The sequence below is a fragment of the Pinus tabuliformis genome, chromosome 2_2 (assembly GCF_031772625.1).
Source record: "Pinus tabuliformis cultivar Carrire ecotype Pingquan chromosome 2_2, CPIR1, whole genome shotgun sequence".
Classification (NCBI taxonomy): Eukaryota; Viridiplantae; Streptophyta; class Pinopsida; order Pinales; family Pinaceae; genus Pinus; species Pinus tabuliformis.
This window is the reverse complement of record NC_142300.1, coordinates 730,477,624-730,505,210: the sequence shown is the minus strand read 5'-3', so window position 1 is coordinate 730,505,210 and position 27,587 is coordinate 730,477,624. Positions and strand designations below refer to the sequence as shown.

General features: G+C 33.0%; 1 pseudogene; it reads left to right on the top strand.

Annotated features, from left to right (window-relative positions):
• The first annotated feature begins 2,631 nt into the window (after positions 1-2,631).
• Positions 2,632-27,587, top strand: part of LOC149194744 (uncharacterized) — a 39,501-nt pseudogene continuing 14,545 nt past the window's right edge.

Here is a 27,587-nt window from a genome sequence, read left to right as displayed (position 1 = left end):
TGAAACATAAAATAATGTAATATAGAAATATGAATATTAAAAAACATAAATATATATACAACAAAAGTGACCAAACCTAAGTAATAATTTTACATGTAACTACATAAAGCTTTGGTACCATTATTCACTATGATTACACGTATATCTAACCTAGCTCATGGAATTACGTGCTTGTAGATTTACCTAATATCACATATTTATTATGTTCATAGTAAAATGGTAACCTAGCTCATGGAATTACGTGCTTGTAGATTTACCTAATATCACATATTTATTATGTTCATAGTAAAATGGGTAGATCTCTATTCATAGGGTTACATACACTAAGTTGCCTACCTAGAAAGTATGTCGATTCAGCAGATGTGATCACGTGAAATTTGCCGGAAAAAAGAGTATGCCAAGATGAAATAAGCTTACCAAAATTATCACTTTGAATAATTATAGTTTTATAATTCTAATTAAAATTATATATATTACATTACTTGGAATAATCACAGTTTGCTAATTCTAATTAAAATTATATAAAAGATAATCACTTCATAATATTTAATAATTGTGATTTCATAATTATAAGACCAATGTTATTTTTACATAATCTTTTTCAAATTTACAAATAAATTTTATAAAAATTCTCTTTTCAAGCAATGAAAAATAAGATTTTTAAAATTTTTGAAAAACATTATATTAATAGAATAATTTATGTTCAATTTTATAAAAAAATTATTAGAAAAAAAAACAAAGAATTTTGAGAAAAATCAATTGCAATATAAAACTGACCATGTGCAAGTATAAGAAAATCAGATTCTCGTATAAAAAGTGAAGTCAAATTCCAACCCAAAAAGAATATTTCCTGCCTCCTAGCCTATTTCAATTTACAGAGTTTTTATTAAGTTTTAATTGTTCTGTTATGCATTTATAAATGTGCGGGTAGTATTGGGTCTAATCAAAACCAATACATTATTCGGGGAGGGCGTATACTGCTTCGCGCATCCAGGCAGTATTTTCCCACAGTTTAATCGAAATCAATATATTATCTGACGGTGGGCGTATATTGCCCCGCGCATTTATGGATGCATAGCATAGTAAATAAAGCTTGCCCTATTATTATTGTAATGTTCCATCATGTCAATCACATATAAACACGTGTTTTAAAAATGCAACACGAATCAAGCGGCTTTAATTATATTGCACGATAAACGCTGGGCTGGCAGTGCGCAGTCACCCGACAGAGGGTGGAGTGATTAGCCTGGGAAAAATGAAGTGCAAGCAAAAGGAAGCACCGAACCGGAAGGATTCCTTCCAGCTTCCTCCGATCCAAACCTAAGAAAAGGTCTGTGGTCACCTGGAGAGGATCAGAAGCTTCTCTCTTATCTAATCGACAGACGCACGCCCGGTTGCTCCTGGACCTCCGTCGCCAAGCAGGCTGCTAAACGCCTTAGTCTGAGCAGGAGGAATTGCTCGGAAAGTTATAGAAATTCTAGTTATATTTAGAAAAAATTTGGCAAATATTTTTGTAAATCTAAGTTATAGTTGTTAAATTTAAAAAATTAATTCCGCAAATATTTTTGTAAATCTAAGTTATAGTTGTTAAATTTAAATTTTTTTAGATATTGTATATTTTTTTGATGGTGCTGAATCCATTTCCACCATAAAAAACACGATTCAAACACTCCTTTTACAAGATTTTTTGAATTTCGACTGTGTGGTAAACACCCAGGCCTATCTAAAATTTAATTATTTATTTCTATTCGATTCGATTCATAGGAGTACCTTATAATGGTTGATTCGGTATTATCATTTCTAACCTAACAATATCAAGCTAAGTCTGCTATAATTTTAGATGTATTGCATATTTCGACATTAGAATATGTAAGAGAACTTTTTCAAAAATGAAATTAAAAATAACAATAATTTTAAAATTTATATATAAATATTATAAAATTTTCTATTATAGCAATTATGTTCAATAGGGAATTTGAAAACTATGATTATTCATGGTCAATCCAAAAGTTTATGCAAAACCTACTATCATTCATCTTTCTAAATCTACGATCATTCATTGTCAATCCAAAAGTTTATGAAAACCTAAATATCACAACATAAATATCATTGATTTCCGTGAAAACTAATTTTAATTTTGAAAAAATAATATAATTAAAAAACTATTATATATAATCTATTGAGATAAGAATTACTAAAATTTACAATAATTGCGTGAATGTCTTTGATTTTCGAGAGCTTTCTAATTTATATTTTTATCGTTATGTTAAAATAACAATAAATCATTTAATGATGTGATTACATAACAATGATGTGAATCTCATGTAACAACGTTTCTCTCCCATTCATTTATCCACAGGTCTCCAGAGATGCGCGAAAAGCTGTAGGCTCAGATGGATTAACTACTTACGCCCTGGCCTTAAGCGGGGAGCATTTTCACGAGAAGAAGAAGGACTCATTATATATTTTCAATCCATTGTAGGCAACAGGTTTCTGTGATTCGCCATATTGACTATATTTCACATTTCATTCCTGCCTCGATGTCTACGATGCTGAACAAGTGGTCGCAGATCGCCTTACATTTGCCGGGACGCACGGACAATCAGATAAAGAATCTCTTGCATAAACGCCATGGCCGAAGGACACCAGACACCTTATAACACCTGCAATGTGGGGCCCACACCTGAAAATCAGTTCTGTGGTCCTGGCCATTTGGAATTAAAAGAGGAAGAGGATGAGCATCAAAAGAATGAGATTCCGGAATAATATTAATACCCTCTCATGTGATGCAGCGTCTCTGGAATCCACTGGAATCACCATGCCTGTTGTCGCGGAAAACGGAAGCTCGAAAGAAAAAGTTGAGTATGAAGGATGGACCACTACTCATTCTTATTCAAATGCAGATAGTTGGTCTCATGTCGTCAATCCGGGAGCTTTCACGGTTCATGAGAATGTGGAAGGTTACGCGAGGCTCCCCATTTACTTCCCACTATCAATTTGATTCACCAGAAATTAAATGTCTCCCCCGAAAATCTGACGATTATCATGTTGACGATGATTACAGGGATCGTCTAAATCTGAGTTCTGATTTAAACACGGGCGTCCCGACATATCGTGATCCTGATATCTACAGCGGGCAGAAAAGCTATCAGTTGCCTCAGATCCACATGAGTGGCGTCTCTGATCATCAACAGGATTCTTATTTCAGCGAATCAAGAAGGTAATAGGTAGGTTAAGTTCTATGGATTTTTTTTTTTTATAATACATGTCATGTTCGAGGATTTTATATTTCTTTTATAATAATATATACTTATTGTTACATTATATATTTAATATTATACAGTAGTGTAAGGGTTAAATCTTTTAAGCAATATATCTTTTCTCAAATGTTTTAATTACAAAAATTTCCATTTCGAGTATAATAATATATACTTATTGTTATATTGTATATTTAATATTATATAGTGGTGTAAGGGTTAAATCTTTTAAGGCATATATCTTTTCTCAAACTTTGTAATTACAAAAATTTCAAGAAACTTAACGTCATTAAAAATATAAGAAATTAAAATATATCACGATAGATTGCCAATCTTCCATATCACTATCCATAATGCCAGCTTGCTGGTTAAGGTCGTATTCCCATGCTTCTATCAACTGGCAGACGCTAGTCGAACTACCTCATGGTACTCAGAGGTAACTTCATTGATAATATGGGACACAGATTTGCAGTCACAAGGTTTTCCATCAAGTTAATGAGTCAGACGAGACTTAGGTACACCTCAGGATTTCTTACCGCGACTGCAAGAGAACCGAGTGGCTTTTCCCTTCTTACAGTCGCACGAGCCATGGTTCGAGAATTACGAAGATGAATAGTGAAAGAAGGCGAAGACCCGGTCAGGCAACCCTAGAATGGGTTGTACCTGACTAGGGTGCCTGCCATAGTAATGAGATGTAATAAGCTCATTTTAATCAAAACCTATTGCCTCCCTCTGATGCAGACTTCCACCCACGGGTCCAAAGAATTTTGGAACTTGAAAACAAGGGTCCCTCCCTGCCTAGCATAACTGAGGCCATGAGAAAAATCCGAGCCCCTCTCATACTAAAAACCAAAAGTCGCAGAACCTATTCTACCAGCATTCAAAAGTAAACCACTGCCACAGCTCCATGTCAAGGATGAGGAAGACAGTCGAGAGAAAACCACAGGCCCCACCCACAACAAGAAAATTCCAAAAGAAAGAAACATGAACGTAAAGCAAACATGGAAACCCTTATACCAAACTGTGAACGCTAGTTTGAGATGACGTGGATGAACCGACACCCAGTGAAGGACCGCAAAGTGCATCTTCCTGAGGCCGCAGAGCTGCTCGGACCAGGGTGGAATTGACCAAGGATTACCAAAAAAATAATTACCAAAGCTACCAACATTCCTTACCTTCATGAATGTAATTAATAAAAGCCATGCGAGAAGCCATCGCTCCATGTGCCTCAATGTGCCTCATGAATGTAGCAGGTGGTGGAGTATCATGTCAATGTGGCAGGTGGTGGAGTTAATGTGTGGGACCTTCTCAATCTTCCTCACACCGTGATTAAACTTAATTGTAAAAAATATATAAAGTTAGTTTTTTCCTTTTCAATAAAATTATCTTCTTTAAAGTGACATTAATTTTTTTTGGTTATTAGCATTTAATGTTACATGTCAATTTCATCTAATGTATAAGAAAAGTTATACATCTCTAATATAATATACATCTCTATTATAATAAAATTTTCAAAACATTTTTCAATATAATAAAACTCAAAACATTTAATAATTTGAAATTTACATTAAAAATAACTTGCATGTAAATATATTTCCATTTTCAATGTAAGGATAAGTTTGAATTCAATAATCAAGCTATGTAGGATAGAATGTTTATTATTCTTGATAATTCCTAAACCAACCTAAGACCCATTGAGCAGTCACAATCTATGTTTATTTTTAAAAAGGATTAAACTTCTAGAAATTTGATCCTTCTAGGGCTTGATAGATTCAGAGTTAAGATTGATCTGGCTCGTGTAATTTCTTCTTTTAAATAGACTATATTCCACATGAATACATGGGTCAATAGTAAGAGTTCTCATAAACCTGAAGCTCAAAAGACATCGATAACATGACAAGATGAAGTGAAGTTAATAACAACAACAACATAAGAATTTTTTATTTTATTTTTTAGTTTGAAATTATTTTCACTTTAATATAGAATTATTTTTATTTTTATTTTTTTACTTTGAGAAAGTCAACATATTTACACAACATTACATTATATTACAACATATCTACCATTCTAAGGTGAAGAGTACCTCAAAGCGAATAATACAAATCATAACCCTCTTTAACCAAGTACATAATGAACTCATTTCTCATTTTTCTCAAAGTACCTCATTTCTCATTTTTGTCATTTTTATCATTTTTTATTACATTATATTACAACATCTCTACCATTCTAAGGTGAAGCATACCTCTCAGCTACTAATACAAATCATAACCCTCTTTAACCACGTATATAATGAACTCATTTCTCATTTTTCTTAAAGTACCTCATTTCTCATTTTTGTCATATTTATCATTTTGTGAGAATATAAAGCATCGAGAGTATCTTTTATACATGTTATCCATTGTGCTATACCTCAGCTAATAATACAAATCATAACCCTCTTTAACCACGTATATAATAAACTCATTTCTCATTTTTCTCAAAGTACCTCATTTCTCATTTTTGTGAGAATATAAAGCATCGAGAGTATCTTTCATGCATGTTATCCATTGTGCTATACCTCTCAGCTAATAATACAAATCATAACCCTCTTTAACCACGTATATAATGAACTCATTTCCCATTTTTCTCAAAGTACCTCATTTCTCATTTTTGTGAGAATATAAAGCATCGAGAGTATCTTTTATGCATGTTATCCATTGTGCTATTAGAGGAATATGTGAAATACGTTGCCTTAGCTAGAGTATGTTTACTCTATTATATGTTATATATGATAATTATAAATAATTATAATATAATCTATAATTATGATAGAATTATTTTAATTTTTTAAAATATAAGGAATTAAATGATTATGTTTAATATATTACAGATTTATGGGACATTTGAGTTTTGAGTTACCAGTTTTATTGTTTATACATATTTCATAAGAAGGTGATTGTGAGTTGAAGTGTCTTCATGGGCTAACTGATTAGAGTAATTTTAATTGAAAATAAAAATCTAATTATTTGTATTAAATATAATTTAATATCTTTTTCTAGAGAAAATCAAAGCCTAAGCCTAACTCCGAAGGCATTGAGAAGAATTGAACATATGACTTTCCAATGGAAAAATACTTTAACAATAAGGCCTAAACCAATTGAGTTAACCTTCAAGACTATTATTAATAATATTAAAACACATAGTTATAATTAAATATATATTTTTAAATAATATCAATTATAATAATATTTAAGTATAATTATTTCACAATAATATATAAATCATAAATAATTTAATAAAATAAAACATGAAAATAAAAATCATAAATAATTTTATAAAGTAAAACATGAAAATATAAACATTTCTCCCCATAAATATCATTATTATGATTTTTATTATTAAATTGTAATTATAATGTTATGAAATAATTTAGATTACATTTTGGGAAATAGATAGAAATTAATTACATTGTATAAAATAAGTCTAATATAATTAAAAATCTTTAATATTATTTTGTTTATGAAATAATAATTTAATTCATTTCAAATTTAAAAAATCAAACTTTCATATATATATTTTTTATTATTTAATTTTATTAGGTATTAATATTTTATATTAAATTATTAAAAAATTATACATTATTTTCATATTAAATAAATTCAAATTTAATATTAACATAAATTTTCTTAAAAAAAAATTACTATCTAATACAATTTTATAAGAATATATTTTTGGACGATAATACAATTTTATAAAATAACATTTCTCCTACTAAATTCCAAAACACTTACTACTTGTAATATAGTAAAAATAATGATACAAAATAATATTAATAATTTCATAGTAAAAACAAAATATCTAAACAACATACAACTAATAGAATGCAATATAAACTCTAATATGGATTCAATAATTATTAAATATTAAAATATCATACCAGTATAGTTATAAATATTAAATGATATAAAATGTGAGCGGGTTAATAGTTTAGAGCATGTGTTTTCTTCTAAAAGTTTACAATTTTAAATTCAAAGTGGATTCGACAAATCAAATTGTTGTGAAAAGTAAATCCTTTTACCATAAAAAAATTCCATATATGAATTTAATGTTTAACAAAACCATAACTTTAAGATTAAATTATTATTATCATTAACCATAACTATCTCAATTAATCATAACTTTCATTAGTTATTATTATCATTAATCATAACTATCAAGTGACTTTAAATATATTGCATGATAAATATTGCACTGGTTTGGACAATGCACAGTAACCCAACAAAGGATGGAGTGATTCACTTGGAAAAAAGGACACACAGGCAAAAGAAAGCAGCAACATGTGAAGGATACCTTCTAGCTTCCTCCAATCCAAACCTAAGAAAAGGTCTATGGTCACCTGAGGAGGATCAGATGATTCTTTCTTATCTAATCGTCAGACACACAAGATTAAACAACGTATCTCCTCTCATTGTGCACAGTCGTACACAGACGCCATGCCCGAAGGACACCAGACACCTAATATAAAGTGCACCATGATCAATAAATGCACCAAGTGCATATTTTCCTAGATGTGCTGACACATTAAAAAGATTAGTAATACAATAAAGGAACTTATACTTCCAGTAATTCCTTTCCGAGCACTACGACCATTTCGTGTCAAGATGTACATAAAATTTTTACACAATTATATAGAAAAAATCATTTTTAAACTAACACATAACTGATTAGTTAATTTATTTAGCAATGAGAACCATAGTAGGCTAAAGAACACTCCTCCCAACCAATGGAAACTAGTTTCCATAACTAGATCGATTCATTTTCACATCTAGACAGTTTTTTGACAAAGACCATACCTGGTACATTATGGAATTCCACTAGCTCTCCAGCTCAAGAATTCTAATGACTATATAGGGTCCAATATAGGATTCCCCTTGGCAGCATCCTGCATATTCTTCTGACATCATCCCATCTACAAGGAATTTTGGGCCTCCTCCATCAGGCTCCAAAATCAACATAGCTACCTCAAACATTTTCCCCTCTTCACCATCTTGGCCAAATCTTTTCCCTTACTCATATCTCTAGTTGGAGGAAATTCGCGTAGGCAAACGCCATCAACTCCTTCGAGTAGGCAACTGCCATCAACCAAAGGCCTTTCGGCCCTTTACACCTGTCCACAATTGTTTATCATGTTAAATTTATCTTTTAGAACTCTTTCCATATTAATTTACATAATGAACCATATGCACATTATCATTAAAACAAAATAAACATTTATGTAAATCATGCATTCATACAACATGAGTCCATGATATCTAGACTGACATGAAACATAACTAACATACAGGTGGTATATATTTTGATTTCCCAAGTAACACAATCATGTATATCATAACATTATACTTTCTCATTTACGATTGCAATTCACATTGCAACATTTTACCTTCATCGGTTTTCTTGTTACCATTAAGTTTCCACTGCTTAATCCCATTAACAACATTTTAGTTTCATGCATAAAAGTATATTCAGATATTCATTAATGTGTGAATGTCAATAACTGTTAGGATAACAACCCAAACATTTTCATTTTCCCAAGGTGTATTATCATCAAGAAACTGGTAAATGAAATAACTATCATAACCACTTGTCTACAACTTGAAATAAGCTTAAATCAAATCCAATTATTGCATATATGTTTTATTAGTTAGTCATAAAACACTAACTAATCAATGCTACCAACCATATTAATGCAACCATGCCAAATCTCAATGAGAAACTAGCTATTATAGTCAAGTCTCACCACTTGAATCATTGTTTTCCATCTAAAGGGTTTGTTTTTTCAATTTCATTTTCCAATTCTCTATCGTTCTATTCAAGGACATCACCCATATTTTGATTTTCCCTTCCTTAGTGAGTGTTCAATATTGTTCATAGGTGTAATAAAGGTTTTTTTTATTGTTTATCCTCATCAAGATTCAAATGCCATGAAAACAGTTTTGTAGCATAATTTATTACTTACTACTCTCCAATGTGGTTATACACGTGAATCACACATCTCATGTCAAATGTAGTCTACTAAATATCTCAATATGTAGATTGTTAGACTCGTACCTGAGTTGATTCCCACTAGTAGCATACCTCAATTTCTTTTCTACTTAACAATTCTCTAAGGTGCCAGTGCTGCAACCTTGAACTCTAATACCACTTGTAACATCCTTCGGTAACCTCACATTGAAATGCATGAAGTTAGAAATTATTTACACAATTTACCTGTGGGTAACTATCCAAATTACTATTCCATATTACTCATCAACCATTAGGTATAACCTTCATTATTACATAGAGTAACTTTAGTAGAGGAATAGAAAGTCACATAACCATTAACAACCATTGTTGTAGCATATTAACATAACTTTCTGATGCAAACTAGCATCATTTTCATGATTCCTTTAACTAGATTAGTTAATCACATACTTGATATTTTAAACAATAGCTCATGTAAGGAATCCACATCATTAGACATCGATATACCCTATAAAATCTATAGGGTGAAAATCAACAAATGTTTAACTTTATTTTGAAACCCTTAAGAGGGTGTTAACCCCTCACTCAATAGATTATAAGGGATTCCATCCCTTAACCATTGTAATAAAATATTACAAGGAAATGCCATTTAATACAAGATATCTAGCTAAAAGCTATTACAATCATTATGATATCCTTTACCCATTCTTTACCCACAAATATTCAATATTTATATCTTTGTGGCCTTCTTGTTCCTTTAGTGGACTATCCTGCAAGTCACACTCATTTGCATGGACCATTAATTCTTTACATGCCACCATGTTAAATATAATCTATCCTTTGCACAAGTCACCATCCTTTCCTACAATTGACGTCGTCAGCATATGTTGATACTATGATTACATAAAGTATTAATCAACCAATTCATAAATATATGCTAGTGATGCTTCACCATCTATTCATGAAAATCCATGAAATGTGAGAAAAATATCACGACATGCTTCCTTTAACAACACTCCATAAGAACTAGTTATAAACATGTAATCATCAAAACATGTCTACAAACTAAATACCACATTAACTAATATTTCCTTTACACAAGCACACATTCTTACAAGAAAAATCACTACAACTGTCTAGACATTACTTTAAAGGAAACTAACAAATCAGTTATGATATTTTTACTTGAATATTACATAAATTTATCAAAAGAACTAGCCCTTGATTTATTTCTTTTGGTGCATGCAGATTCGTCAAGAAAGTTAACACAATGAATGTTGTTCCTATGCATGCAAAATGTATATACTTCCCAAAAGGATATTTTTCAATGTATGCTAACAGAACATGTTGTCATTTCTTGCATGTGAATGTATATTCTTTCCAAAATATAACTAACACAAATCCTGCATGCATATACATCTTATTCCAAAATAAACTAAGATAATACTTATGATAGCATAAAATTGATCACATATAATTTGTTCTAAAGAAATATATCTCAATAGTTCTTCTATCCATGTATAGAGAATATTTATATAACATAGTGTGTTTTAACTAACACAATGACCTTTACTTCACTTCACATAATCTATTCAAGAAACAAGAATGCATTCTTGTTCTTGTATGAACAAGATTCATATGCATGTTTTAAGAAAGCAATGTATTTATCTTTCAAGAGATCTATCATAAAATCCATTCTTTTCATACATGTAACTATGAACTCTTTTTCTAAAAGGAAACTATCTTAATTACTATTGTTTTTGTGTATATAAAACATACATATTCTTCAAGAAAGTTAGTAATGATTATCTATGTGCATAGAAGCACATGTTCCTTTCAAAAAGCTAGAAAAAATCTTATCTTCTTACAAGAGAATCCAACTCATTAGCTATTTGTATCATGCATGCAATGCATATTTATTTCACAACAAACATCGAAAAATAACTATTATCACAATGCATCTAAGCATATATTCCTTTTCAAGAAAGTATTATTAAAGAAAATCACATTTCTATTCAAAGAAACGTGCCCACTTTTCATACTATCTCCTTGTGAAATTTACATGTCTCGTGCATCTTTTCTCAAGAGGATATCTTGATTACTTAGCAAGAATTTTGTGTAATTTATTCCAAGAAAATGACAAAGCTACTAAAATTTTAACACACAAGATTCACATGTAATCTTTCTAAGAGAAACTATAGATTTACTTAGTTTTTATGTGTAAACATCCCACACATTATTTTCCCAGGAACATAACATCATTAAAATCCTTTATATGTAGAATATATATAAACTCTCCTTTTTGGGAAAATAATGTACTAAATCCTCTCTATGCATAATATATATTAACTCTCCTTTTTTGGAAAATAATTTAGTAACTTATCTTTTCAAAAGACACACAAATAAACACACAATTTCTCACATTCCTCGCTACATACGATTATGTATATATATTACATATATATTCTAGGAAATGTTTTAAAAGATACCCAAATAAACATACATCTATTTTTCCTTCAATAAGGTGAGAAAGTTACTTATCTTTGCTACATCACCTTCAACGTAGAGAAACAACTTATTTTAAATAATAATGTGTGAAAACTTCGAGCCCTACAAACACTTCATGCATTTCCGACACATGTAAATACCTTTCTCTTGAAAAATCCTTTGAATATCATATCATATGCATGCTTTGTTCCTTAGCACCAATCACAAATTGAACTAAGATAGAGGAGCATTCGATGGAGTTAAAACATATTGGAACCATAGTACTCATCCTTGCGCAAGATAGCTAATCTCTGCAACAATATAAAATCCATAGTATGCCACTAAAACTTCAATTGTGTGTTTTAGGTAGCCCCTCAAGCACCCAATCCATGGTTAAATAAAGAATTAATGGAAGTTGCCAACAATTCCCAAGAATTCGTTTAATTTTAACCGGTTCTTGATGAGACCAGTTATATGTATTTATATATACTAAATTGTAATATTTATATTTCGTAACTGTTAGGAGTTTTATGACAGTTACAATAGGGATATTACATACTTCCCCCCATAAATGTAACATTGTCCTCGGTGTTCACCTATAGATAGAACTTGAATTTCACTCATGATATAAGTATAAGAATCTAAACAGCCCAAAAGGGAATCCTTCCCCTTCAAAATCAAGGATTTCATTTGCAAGAAATACTAATAAGCCAAAATAAATAATGTTTTATCAATAAGCATAAGCATTTGTAAGTGCAAAATAAACAATTTCTACTTTCCATCACTCAACCATTATTCAAATTCATAAGACAAAATCAAAATCTCTATACCAACTTACCATTAGTTACCAATTACTCGTAGAAGTCATAATCTCTTTTATGCAAGAACTCTAAGAATGGTTGGAAAACCCATCAACACTCCATGGTAAGTAACCTGTAATGTATGACTAACAAATTCAATCACATTAGTCATGATATTTTCCATCAAATGATATACTTTAACTATTAATTATTCATGTGATTCCAATTAGTTATTGTAATTGCTAGGCCCCTATAATACTAGTGTAACCCCTTATTGTCATTAGTACAACCCCCTTATTATATTTTTGTACCCATGTAGTCCCCATATTGTTATTATTGTGCCCCATAGAAGCCCACTATTGTTATTATTGTACCCTTACATTATTATTGTTATGCTGGCTCTGATTATATTATGACCCCTTAGACTCCTATATATAGAAAGGAGGTCTTGTCATTTGTATCATCCAAGAATTGTTCATTTGTGTAATGTAAAGCAGGTTGCCCCCTTGAAGAGGCTAAATTATAAGGCGTTGATCTATCTTTTCTATCTTTTGTGAGTTGGTTTCATAGCATTTGGTATAAGAGCTTTGGATTCTAGGGTTTTGCTACTCCAAATAGGTCATCGTGGAAATTTCGCTATAACATTTTTTCTGCGAAGTTTTAGAACTGAGAAAAAAACCCATTTGAGAACAAATCGTGTTGCACCTCGAGTCTGAATTTCAGAGCTTGTCTGGCTATATTTTTGGAGATATGATCTGAGGAAGTTAGGGTTTTTGCAAGCTCCAAAATTTAAGCTAAAATAGGTCATCATGGGATTTCCAGTATAACTCTTTCGCTACGAAGTTTTAGAAGCTAAAACAAAAACCCATTTGAGAAAACATAGATCTAAACCTCGGATTCGAATTTTAGATCCTGTCTCACTATATTTTCAGAGATATAGTCAAAGGAAGTTAGGGTTTTTTCAGACCCCCGAATTACATTCCAAACAAGTCACCGTGGGAAAATAGTCATATCATTTGTTTTGAGCATCAGATTGAAATTTCGTAAGAAGTTGCAGAAAGAGGAAGGACTGTAGTTTCTTGTGTATATTTTTCAGATCCTAAGGTAAAAAAGTGACACGTGGCACTTCATACAAGTTCGTTCTTATGGAAAGGTATATAAACAGGTTATCTTGGGAGAGTGTGCATAACTCTTTCTTGGAGAATCTAAATTCGATCAGACTGGTGGCATTGGAAAGAGGATGTAGAGGGCTATTGCAAGTCACAATTTTAGAACTTAAAGATCCTAAAGTACAGAGTTACAGTTGTTGCAAGATCGAGCTCCTAAAATCAAGAAAAAGTGAGATGAGGAAGTTTGATGGCAAGGATCTGGTAAATTGGATACTACAGATGGAGAAATATTTTGCTCTACATTGTGTATCACTATTACAAAAGGTATGTATTGCATCTTCATATTTAGAACAAGATCAATTTTTATGGTATAAAGGGCTTTGTTCTCGTAAAGAAATTGTTACGTGGTTAATTTCCATGGAGGAAATTATAGCACATTATGAGAATACAAAGAGCAACACCTTCTTTAGAGCAACACCACAAAACTTGGAAGAAAAAAGAGAAAAAGGGCTTTGTTACAAAGTGGAAATCAAAATTATGGCAACAAGGAATTCTACCTCTCATAACTATAAAGATGGAAGTGTTGTTTCTCCTAGCCTTCCACAACCTACAAGGGTTACACCACAACAATTGGAAGAAAAAAGAAAAAAAGGGCTTTGTTACAATTGTGATGGAAAATGCACTAAAGGTCATAAGTGTGCTGAGATGAAATTAGTTTACATAGAGTATGAAGAGGAGGAAGAAAAGGATCAAGAAACATCAAATGAAGAGGATATGTGCCAGGACCCAACCCCTGAGAAAGAAGAAATGAATCTGACCATATCTTGTAAAGCATTGGCAAGAATTACCACTCCTCAAACTCTCAAGATAGAAGAACATATCAAGAAGAAAAAGGTTCAAGAAGTGAAAGATCACATCGAGAAAGAAGAAATGAATCCAACCATATATTGTAATACATTGGCCATAATTACCACTCCTCAAACTATCAAGATAGAAGGACATATCAAGAAGAAAAATGTTCAAGAAGTGAGAGATCACATTGAGCATCAAGAAATGAATCCGACCATATCTTGTAAAGCATTGGAAGAAATTACCACTCCCCAAACTCTCAAGATAGAAGGACATATCAAGAAGAAGAAGGTTCAAACAGTGAAATATTAGGAAGAAAATTATCAAGAAACATCGAAAGAAAAGGATACTCACCAGGAACCAACCCTAGAGAAAGAAGAAATGAATCCGGCCATATCTTGTAATGCATTCGTTGGAATTACCACTCCTCAAACTGTGAAGATAGAAGGACATATAAAGAAGAAAAAGGTAATAGTTTTGATTGATTCGGGTAGTACCCATAATTTTATTAATTGTAATATAGCCAAGGACTTGAATTGCTTCCTAGATCCAGCACCAGAGTGTCAAGTGATGGTTGTAAGTGGAGGAACCATAAATTGCTCTGGAAAGTGCCATAATATCAAGCTATCCATTGGAGAATATGTATTGAATAGCCCAATGTTTTTCGTTCCAATGAGTGGTGCTAATGTTGTACTGGGAGTCCAATGGCTACAATCATTGGGTACAATAGATTTTAGTTTTCAAGAACGTTTTATGAAATTTTCTTCGGAAGGAAAGGAAGTTGAATTAAGGGGTATCACAGGGAAACCAAGAAAGATAATCAACTCTGACTAAATGAAAAAGCTTCTAAAGAAAGAACAACAAGGCGTAATTGCACAATTATGTTTGCTAACTGTTCGCACATCGAAATCATGTATTTCTCCAAATCTCCAAAAAGTCTTGGACAATCATTCCAAGGTATTTGAGACTCCCAAAGGTCTCCCACGTATTTTTGATCATGATCATGATATTCATTTTATTCCAGGATGTGTTCCTCCAAATGTCAAGCCTTATAGATATCCATATGCCCAAAGGAGTGAAATTGAACATATGGTTGTAGAAATGCTAGAGGTTGGTACAATTATCCAACCAAATTTGATAAACAAAGGAAGGTATGAATGGAAGAATGGCGAAGTAGTGTGGGAACTCATTCAAAAGTTTCTGAATATCCCAGTTCAAACAATATTTCCAGAACTTGACAAATAAGGAAAAAAACATATTGGAACCTAAAGCATTTATAGAACCAAGAAGTCGACAACTACGAAATCGATTAATTTCAAAGCATCTCATCAAGTGGAAGAACTTACCTGTTGAAGATTTCACATGGAAGGACAAGAATTTTATACAAAAGCATCAAGAACTACTCAAGCGTTGAGGACAAATTTTTTTTAAGGAGAGGGGCATTTTAGGTCCCTATAATACTAGTGTAAACCCTTATTGTTATTAGTACAACCCCCTTATTATATTGTTGTACCCATGTAGTCCCCATATTGTTATTATTGTGCCCCATAGAAGCCCACTATTGTTATTATTGTGCCCTTGCATTATTATTGTTATGTCGGCTCTGATTATATTATGACCCCTTAGACTCCTATATATAGAAAGGAGGTCTTGTCATTTGTATCATCCAAAAATTGTTCATTTGTGTAATGTAAAGGAGGTTGCCCCCTCGAAGAGGCTGAATTATAAGGCGTTGATCTATCTTTTCTATCTTTTGTGAGCTATTTTCATAACAGTAATCATAGTACTTCAACAAGTACTCAGAGAGAACCAAACATCTAATCATCAAAATGATAAATCACTGCACTACATGTGCATTATCTTAGCTTTCGGTAAAGACATCCACACAGTACATCTAAAAGTACTCAGAGAACACCTAGCTCTCTAATCGTCGAAATGATCAATAAATGAGCCAAGTGCATAGTGTCCTAGCCAAACTAAGACATTAAAAAGATTAGTAATACAACAAAGGAACTTATACTCCCACTAATTATTTTCCGACCGCTAGGTTCCTTTCGTGTCAATATGTACATAAAATATTTACACAATTATATAGACAAAATCATTTTTAACATAACACATAACTGGTTAGTTAATTTTTTTAGCTATGAGAACCACAGTAGATTAAAGAACACTCCTCCCAACCAATGAGAAATGGTTTCCATAGCCAAATTGAGTTATTTTGACATTCGGACAGTTTTTTGATAAAGGCCATTCCCGGTCGAGTATGGAATTCCACCGGCTAACCAACTCAAGAATTACAATGACTACATAGGGTTGCATATAGGATTCCTCTTGGTAGCATCCCGCATATTCCTCTAATAGCATCCCGTCTATGAGGAATTTTGGGCCTCCTCCAACAAGCTCCAAAATCAACAAAGTTTCCTCAAACATTTTCCCCTCTTCACCATCTTGTCCAACTCTTTTCCCTTATTAAGATCATCTATCTCTAGGAGAATGAAATCTGGGTTGGAAAGCATCATCAACCCCTCAGGTAAAGAAAACACCATCAACCCAATGCCTTATATCCTTTCACAATAGTCCACAACTATCTGGCATGTTAAATTTCTCTTTTAGAACTATTTCCACAATAATTTACATAATGAACCATATGCACATTATCATTAGAACAAAACAAACACTTATGTACATGATGAATTCATAGAACATGAGTCCATAGTATCTAGATTGATAGGAAATATAACTAAAATACGAGTTGTATATATTCTGATTTTCCAAGTAACAAAATCATACATATCATAACATTATACTTTCTCATTTACAATTGCAATTCACATTGCAACATTTTACCTTCACAGGTTTTCTCTTTCCATCAAGCTACCACTGCCTAATTCCATTAGCAACATTAGTCATAAATATGCATTACTTAATAAGTATTCACTTTCCCAATAATTTTAGTTTCATGCATACAATACTTTCATGCATAAAAGTATATGCAAATATTCATTAATGTGTAAATGTCGATAACGGTTAGGGTAGCAATCCAAACATTTCGAATTTCCCATAATGTATTATCACCAACAAATCAGTACATGAGGTAACTACCATAATCACTTGTTTACAACTTGCAATAAGTTTAAATCAAATCCAATTCATGTATATAAGTTTAATTAGTCAGTGATGCAAGACTAAATAATCAATGCTACCAACCATATTAATGCAACGATGACAAGGCTTAGTCAACAACTCGCTATTACAGTCAAGTCTCACTATGTGAATCATTGTTTAACATATAAAGGGTTTTTTTTTCTCAATGTCCTTTTAAAATGTTCTATCCTCCTATTTAAGGACATCACCCATATTTTGAATCTCACTTCCTTAGTGAGTGTTCAATTTTGTTCATAGGTGTAATAAAGGTTTTATTATTCATTATCCTCATCAGGATTCAAATGTCATGAACAAAGTTTTGCATCAGATTTTATTACTTACTACTCTTCAATGTGGTTATATGCATGAATCACGCATCTCTTGTCAAATGTAGTCTACTGCATATATCAATATGTAGATTTTATACTCATACCTGAGTTGACACCCACTAGTATCATACCTCAATTTATTTTCTAGTTAACCATTCCCAAATGTGCCAGTGTTGCAACCTGAAGCTTTGATATCACTTGTAACATCCTCCTATAACCTCGCATGGATATGCATGGATTTAGAAATTTTTTACACAATTTATCCCTGGGTAACTATCCAAATTACTATTCCAGAGTACTCATTAAATGTTAGGTATAACCTTCATCATTACATAGAGTAACTTTAGTAGAGGAATAGAAAGTCACACAACCATTAACAACCATTGTTGTAGCATATCAACATAAAATTTTTGATGCAACCTAGCATTATTTTCATGATTCTTGTAACTAGATTAGTTAATCACATACTTGATATTATAAACATCAGCTCATGTAAGGAATCTGCATCATAAAGGTAGCACAACACACAACCACATCATTAGACATCGATATATTGTGGAAACCCCATAGGGTGAAAACCAACAAACATTTAATTTTATTATTAAATGCACGTGAGGGTGTTCAGCCCTCACTCACTAACTTATAAGGGAGTCCATCCCTTAACCATTTTCATAAAATATTACAAGGAATTGTCATTTAATACAAGATATCTAGCTAAAATATATTACAATCATCATGATATCCTTTACCCACAAATCATCAATCTCTATATCTTTGTGGCCTACTTGTTCCTTCAGTGGACCATCCTGAAACGTGCACTCATCTACATCGACAACTAATTATTTACCTGCCACCATGTTAAACATAATCTATCATTTTCACTAGTCACCATCCTTTCCTTCCATTGATGTCATTAGCATACGTTGATATCATGATTACATAAAGTATTAATCAACCAATTCATAAATCTATACTAGTGATGTTTCACCATCTATTCATGCACATCAATGAAATGCGAGCAAAATATCGCGACATGCTGCCTTTAACAACACTTCATATGCACTATTTAGAAGCATGTAACCATCAAAGCATGTCCATAAAATAAATACCACATTAACTATTTCATTTACACAAGCACATGTTCGTACAAGAAAAATCTCTACAAGTGTCTAGACATTCCTTTAAAGGAAACTAAAACATCAATTATGATATTTGTGCATGTGGATTACATAAATCTTATCAAAAGAAATAGCCCTTCAGCTATTACTTTTGGTGCATGAAAATCCATAAATAATGCTAACATAATGAATTTTGTTCCTATGCATGCGAATGCAAATACTTCCCAAAAGGATCTTTTCCAATCTAGGCAAACACACCATGTTTCCATTTCCTACATGCCAATGTATATTCTTTCCAAAAGTTAGCTAACACAAGTTTTTCATGCATATACATCTTATTCCAAAAAAAACTAAGATAATAGTTATGATGGCATAAAATTAATCACATATAATTGGTTCTAAAGAAATATAGTTCAATAGTTCTTCTTTCCATGCAAAGAGAATATCTCTATAACATAATGTGTTTTTCCTAACCCAATGACCTTTACTTCAATGCATATAATCTTTTCAAGAAACAAGAATGCATTCTTGTTCTTGTATGTACAAGATTCATATGGAACTTTTAAGAAAACAATCTATTTCTATTTCAAGAGATCTATCATAAAATCCATTATTTTCATACATGAAACTATGAACACCTTTTCTAAAAGGAAACTATCTTAATGACTATTGTTTCTGTGTATATAAAATAGACATTTTCTTCAAGAAAGTTAGTAATGATTATCTATGTGCATAGAAGCAAATGTTCCTTTCAAAGAAACTAAAAACAATCTTATATTCTTACAAGAGAATCTAGTTCATTATCTATTTGTATCATGCATGCAATGCATATTTATTTCATAAGAAACTTCGAAAAATAACTATTATCAGAATGAATTTAAGCATATATTCATTTTGAAGAAATTATTATTAAAACAAATCACATATTCTATTCAAAGAACACCTGACCACTTTTCATACGATCTCCTAAATAACTTTACGTGTCTCATGGATCTTTTCTCAAGAGGATATCTTGGTTACTTAGCAAGAATTTCGTGTACTTTATTCCAAGAAAATGACAAAGCTACTCATCTTTTAACACAAAAGATTCACATGTAATCTTTCTAAGAGAAACTACATTTTTACTTAGTTTTTATGTAAAAATCTCTCACACATTATTTTCCCAAGAACACAACATCATTAAAATCCTCTATATGCAGAATATATATAAACTCTCATTTCTGGGAAAATAATGTAGTAAATCCTCTATATACATAATATATATAAACTCTCTTTTTGGGAAAATAATGTTGTAACTTATATTTTCAAAAGACATGCAAATAAAGATATTTTTTCACATTTCTCACTTCATACGATTATATATATATATATATATATATATATATATATATCTAAGAAATATTTCAAAAGATACCCAAATAAATCTACATATATTTTTCCTTCAAGAAGGTGAGCAAGTTACTTATCTTTGTCATGGCAGACTCCTTTCCTCCATCACCTTCAACACACAGAGAGAACTTATTTTCAATAATAATCTGTGAAAACTTCAAGTTGTACAAACACTTTGTGCATTCAACACACATGTCAGATGTTTGTCTTGAAAAAGCCTTTGAATATCACATCATATGCATGCTTTGATCCATAGCACAAGTCACAAATTGAATAGGAGCATTTGATGGAGTTAAAACATATGGGAACCATGACACTCGTTCTTGTAGGACATAGCTAATATAATCTCTAAAACAATATACAATCCATAGTATGTCATTGAAAACTTCAATCGTGTTTTTTATCCAACCCCTTGAGCCCCAATCCATGGTGAAATAAAGAATGAATGGAAGTTGCCAAGAATTCATTTAATTTTAACCAATTATTGATGAGAACGATTATCTCTCTCTCTCTCTCTCTCTCTCTCTCTCTCTCTCTCTCTATATATATATATATATATATATATATATATATATATATATATATATATATATATATATATATATATATATATATATATATATATAGATAGTATATAGATAGATATATATATATATATAGATATATATATATACACTATTATAATATTTTCATTTTGTAGTTTTTAGGAGTTTTATGACAATTACAATAGGGATATTACAAACCCATTGTAACAGACATTAACATATTACAGTAAAAACAACATATAAAAAAAATTAACCTGGGTTAACGATACCAATTAAGTTCAAACATCAAACCAAACATTAGCATGTAAATACAAATTTCAGGATATATGTCTATTTGCCATGTAAGTAGGTACAAGTCCAAGGAAAATTTGATAATGGCTTTTGGTACTAATACCACAGTGGTTTCTGCCATACCGTGAGGGTCTGTGTAATGCTACATGAGGCAATGGGTCTACAGCCTACCCTGGAATTTATTGCAGCATGTACATGACTTCATATCATTTGATTTCTATTGTTAATGTGATTGGCAGCTGTCCCACCCCTCGCTCTAGCTGCGACAAGTGTTGTGCAGCTAGTCTGTTGATCCAATCATTGTGATCTGATGGTGATAATGGCTCTGGGATTATCCATCTACCCAACACCCTGTTTCCCGTCCGTATATTGCTCATTTATGTTTCATGGTGGAGGGTTTTGCTGCTCTGGTACTCATCTGCTCCTGGCTTCTCTGCGGGTTTCTTAACTTAGCCTCCAAACCTTATGGCTCTGTGTATTCAATTGCCTTGGGGAGGTAGTTCTGAACCCTTGTTGTCTGCAGAACCAGTTTCTTACTTGGATCGTCCTCTGTTTGAATCAAGGGTTGTTTCGATGCCTGGGGCTAATGTATTCCATTGCTGGTCAAGTTGGGCACTCAGCTCTTCAGATACTAGGAGAAATGGCAGTTATTTTCCATGGCATCAACCAGATAAGTTTACTTTTAAGCTGACGGTTTCTCCAGTCATTTTAGGTTTCCTCCTACCTTAAACTTTTCTAACCCTAGGGTGGTTATGTCATGCAGCTAGAAGACCCCCGGATGCATCTTGCAAAACTCAGGTAAGGGTTTCTCCCTATATTTCGTAATTGTCCTGTCAGCCTAAATCAGGTCCTTCACCCCTTTAATAACATTCTCCCATGGTTTTGCAGGAATGTCGTGATTGCAATAGAAGAGGCATGAGGTTAAAATGATGGGTTTTTGATGATGAAATCTACTCACAAATCTGCAACTGGTACAGGCTGGAACTCACCTTCTCGGCTTCTAATGGTTGGTCTGATGTGGTCTAGAGTACTCAAACATTTGCACGTATATGAAATGCGGTATTAATTATATCGCATCTGATGTATTTTGTAGCAAAATATCATATTAGTCTGCAGACTGTAATGTTGGTTCTTGGGTGTAATTAATTCCTTCTTTTTCGTAACTATTTTGGAAAAGACAGAGAAAACGTCTCTCGTCTCTTAATTTAACTATTTGACAAGAGTCTAATATGTATTAAGTTATGAACTCCTTGATTTTGTGTTACATGTTCACAGTCATATATTTATATATAGAACCATCCTCCTTTGGTATTTTCCTGTTGGGCGCACATTGTATGTTTTTCATAGCTTGCACATAATATATGTTTTAACTTGAAACTTCTTTAGTTACAATGATTTTGGTGGCCATACCTCTTTGAGAGGGTTTCACTGTTGAGAATTGTTTTTCCCTTCTTCCTTATGATTTGCTATTTATTTTAGCAGTAATCTCATATGTCGATACTCTTTGGTTGAAAACAAAAGTTCTTTTAGCTTTTAATAAACTTCTGACAATTATGATGAGGGTTTAGTAAATTCACATAAGACTACTTCTTTTTCTCCTCTTAAGTTAATGCAAGAGATAGACATGTTAACGTGAAGACAATATTTTAGTTAATGTTGACATGAGAAAGAATATGCACATCTTTTTTATTGGTCCAAGTTTAATAGATGCGAACATTCATTAAGGGTTTATCTATTATACTGCATATTTGCATGTAAAACTCCGGATAGGGAAGGTAGAGTACGAGACATTTCATACTTGTTGTATGTAAGCATTTGTGAGTACTAAATTCATTAATTCTTTTGCGCATTACTGTCTGCATTATTGCAACAATACTACTAAATATGATTGTTTATTAATGCATCTTAATATCTTTTAATATGACTAGTTTTCCAATGCATCTTTATCAATCAAGATGACTACCTTGCTAGTGCATATTTACCATTGAATCTAACTATTTAATCATACTCCTAAATAATTTATCACTAATTAATACCATCATGTACATACAAACCAAAATACTTATATGTTCCAGATTTATAAATGGGTTCACCCAGCGTTGTGTGGAAAGCGTCTCCTCCCAGCGTTGAGCCTCGTGATTACATCCAGGCCCTCCCGAGCACTTTCTCTATTTTACTTCTATATTTTATCCACTTGCATCCAGTGCCTTGGGCCTCAGGACTCCATGGTCCAACCACAAGTCTTGCACTTAGATGATTGATAATGAGTAACTTCCCACTGGTTTCTCCTTTTCCCAACTCAAGCATAGCTCTCTTTACCCCCTTCTTTCCCCTTTTAAGGCAAAGGTCTAACTATTTCTTTATTAACCAATTCTTTTAATTAAGATAGATAGTTATATTATATAAACATATCCAAATTCCTAATTAACCAAAATTAGGTAATCATTATTATCTGGCTTTCCATCCTCAGTCAATATCGTGATGTAAAAACATAAATACAGTAAATCATAAAATTAGTTTAAATAACCATAGTAACACCATCCTCGGTGTTCTCTGCTTTCCCCACTCTCTTTTTTTGACTTAAGAGAATAATGCGGGATATGCTTCCTTCATAAATCCCTCTTCTTCCCAGGTGGCCTCATCCAGGCTAAAGTGCTTCCATTGCACTTTAACTTGGGTGATGGTTCATTTCCACAAGGTGGTTTCTCTCCAATCGAGAATATGAAGAGGTTCTGCTAGAAACTCTCCTTGTGGTTCAACCTGAATATTTTCAAAATTTATTATATGTTGTAGGTTGTACACATATTTTTTTAATAATGAAACATGAAAAACATTGTGGACCTAAATGTGGCTTGCTAATGCAAGTTTATAGGCTACCGGTCCAATTTGTTCCAAGACTTGAAAAGGTCCACAGTACCGGGGTGCTAGCTTAGCACAACCCTTCCAGTGTAAGGAGATTTTTCGGGGCTTAACCCTTAGATACCCATGATCTCCTAGTTGAAATTCTTTGTATGTCCTCTTTTTATCTGCATACATTTTCTTCCTACCTTGGGGGGCCCTTAGATTTTGTCTAACCTTCTTAACAACTTCCTCCATCTCTGCTAGCATGTCTAGACCCAGTTATAGTTTATTAATGGGGTTATCCTTGTCCACGGGTACTCTGCACTTTCTTCCGTATAACACCTCAAAAGTGCTCAGGTCCAGTGATTCATGATTTCCATTGTTGTATGAAAATTCCACGAGGTGGAGGTAATCCTCCCACTAATGTGGTTGTTGCATTATGAACATGCATAACATGTCTTCCAACACTTGATTTACCCATTCAGTTTGCCCATTTGTTTGGGGATGGTAAGCTGTGCTAAACTGGATATGGGTGCCCAATCCTGAAAAGAGGGTTTCCCAGAATGTAGATGTAAATTTCACGTCCTGGTCTAAAATTACCACCTTGGGTATTCCATGGAGGTGAAAAATTTCCCTCATAAATATGCCTGCAATTTCCACCATTTTGTAAGTGGACTTCATAGGTATGAAATGTGCTGTTTTACTCAATTTATGAACTACAACCATGATCGTAGCATGTTGCTTCCTGGTGTGGGGTAGACTAGTGATAAAGTCCAATCATATGGTCTCCCATTTCCATTTTGGAATGGGCAATGGTTGCAACAAACCAGCGGGATGTTCATGTTCTGTCGTCACTAATTGACACTCCAAACATTTGGACAAGTATTCTGAAATTTCCTTTCTTAATCTAGGCCAAAAATACCCTTTTTTGATGGTTGTTAATAGTTTCTGGTAGCCTGGCTGGCATTCACATGGTTTCCTATGAATCTCATCCATTATTAATTGCTTAACAGAGCTCTGATTAGGAATATATATTTTGTTTTTGAGGGTAAGGAGGTTATCAAGATTTATTTCGAAATCTGATTTTTCTCCTTTTAGTAGAGCCTCCTCTGTTTGTCGCCAAAGAAAAGTGTATTAGGGGTCCTTGACCGATGCCTCCTTTATAATTTCCGCAATGTTGGAGTGTGCTTGGCTAATCTAAACTTCATAAATGCAATGTACTTTCCTACTCAATGCATCAGCCACTCGATTCTCCTTCCCCTTAAGGTTTTTCATCTCAAAATTGAGCTTACTTACGAATGTCATCCACCTAGCTTGTTGGGCATTTAGACTTGATCGATTGAAGAGGTTAGTAAGGCTACTGTGATCCGTTAGCAGCAGAAATTTCTTCCCCAACAAGTAATGTCACCACATTTGAAGTGCATGTACTACCATTGTTAACTCGAGGTCATAGGCAGAATATCATTGTTCATAATATTTTAATTTCTGTGACTCATAAGCAATAACTTTTCCTTCTTGTGTCAATACTCCTCCAACACCTTGTTTACTTGCATCAGTGCAAACCACAAAAGAATTTTCCGGATATGTTACCTTCAATACGGGTGCAATGGTAGGTAGGTGTTTTAATTTCTCGAAACTTTGTTGACACTCTGTTGTCCATTGAAATATGTGACCCTTTTTCTGTAAGGAGGTCATCGGAAAGGCAATTTTCGAAAACCCTTGAATGAAGCGACAATAGTACCCGACCAATCCCAAGAAGGATCTAATATCAGCTACATTCCTTGGGGAAGTCCATTCCATAATGGTTTTAATCTTTTTCGAGTCAACCGCTATTCCCTCTGCTGATATAATGTGACCCAAGTATTGGATTTTATCTTTGAGGAAGTTGCATTTGATAAATTTGGCATATAACTAGTTCTCTTGTAGATTCTGCAACACAATTCTGAAATGTTCCTTATGTTCTTCCTGATTTCTTGAGTACATCAAAATATCATCAATAAAGATTAATACAAACTTATCAAGATAGGGCTAGAAAATATCGTGCATCAAACTCATGAAGGTAGTTGGTGAATTTGTAAGGCCAAAGGGTAGCACTATGAAATCATAATGACCATAACGGGTTTGGAATGCAGTTTTGCAATTGTATTCTTCTTTTATCCGTATTCGATGATATCCTGACCTTAAATCAATTTTTGAAAATACTTTGGCTCCTTGCACTTGATCAAACATATCATCAATGCGTGGTAATGGATACTTATTCTTGACAGTTAGCTTATTTAACTAATGATAATCGATACGCAGTCTCAACATTCCATCCTTCTTCTGTACAAATAGTACAGGGGCTCCCCAAGGGGACACACTGAGGAAAATGTATTTCTTATCCAAAAGCTCTTGAAGTTGCATCTTGAGTTCTGTCAACTCAGGTGTGCTCATACGATAAGGGGTCCTAGCTAGGACATAGACCAACATGCATGTTTCAGTGATAATTGAGTCAATTTCTATTGTAAACCTAGCAGACATAGTTGAGTTATGTTGAGTCATATGGTCATAATTAAGGGGAGTGTTAGAAATTGTAATTACTCCCACATGTGGAGTTCGCTAAAATTAGAGTGTCAGTTAACTAAGTGTTGAGGGTTGAGTGTTGGAGTGTTGAGTCAAGTCGAGTTAAGTGATAGACGACTTTTAGTGTGTGGTTGCATGTTAAGATATTTTAGGCAAGTTGCTAGTTGAAAAAGGTTAAATACCCTTAACTGGGTTCGTTGTAATTATCAAGTTTTGTGTGATCAATAGACGAGCAGCAGCTCGTGGATTAGTGTGTGAATTATTTGTTTCATCTTCTCTATCTATCCAACAGATCTACGGTGTCCCATTTCAGTTGTATCCATAATGTAGCTAAGGCAGTCAAATCTATGTGGTAGGAGAAGGCACGTACATGGTAGAAATGTTCAAGCGTTGCATGAGAAATAGAACACTTTTTTTGAGGTGTTTCAATGGTTGAATGCATGAAGGGTATGGTAGAAGTAGTTATACCACAAGAAACCAAGGAGGATGTCAAAGACCGAGGTGGAAACTAATGACTCACACGAGAGGAGAACACATATTTTGGTGCACTCCTCCTACCATATGTTCCAAACAGCCTGCCCCAATACCAATGGCGCAAAGTGCAGGGCTGGGAGTAAAAAGGATCAAATCTTATGCCATCCCCTTGGTTCAAGCCTCAAGGGCTCGGTTTTTGGTTTTCTTTAATCATGGAATTTGATTGGTGACTTGAAGGGAGTGCATTGGATTTTACTTCACCCCGAAAACACTCAATGTCCTTGAAAAGAATATGACATGGTTTACGATTGGAGAGAGTGAGATCTGAAAAACATATGAGGATCTAGCGGTGCTTTCTTCATTAACGGAACAAGGTGAGAAAAACTATT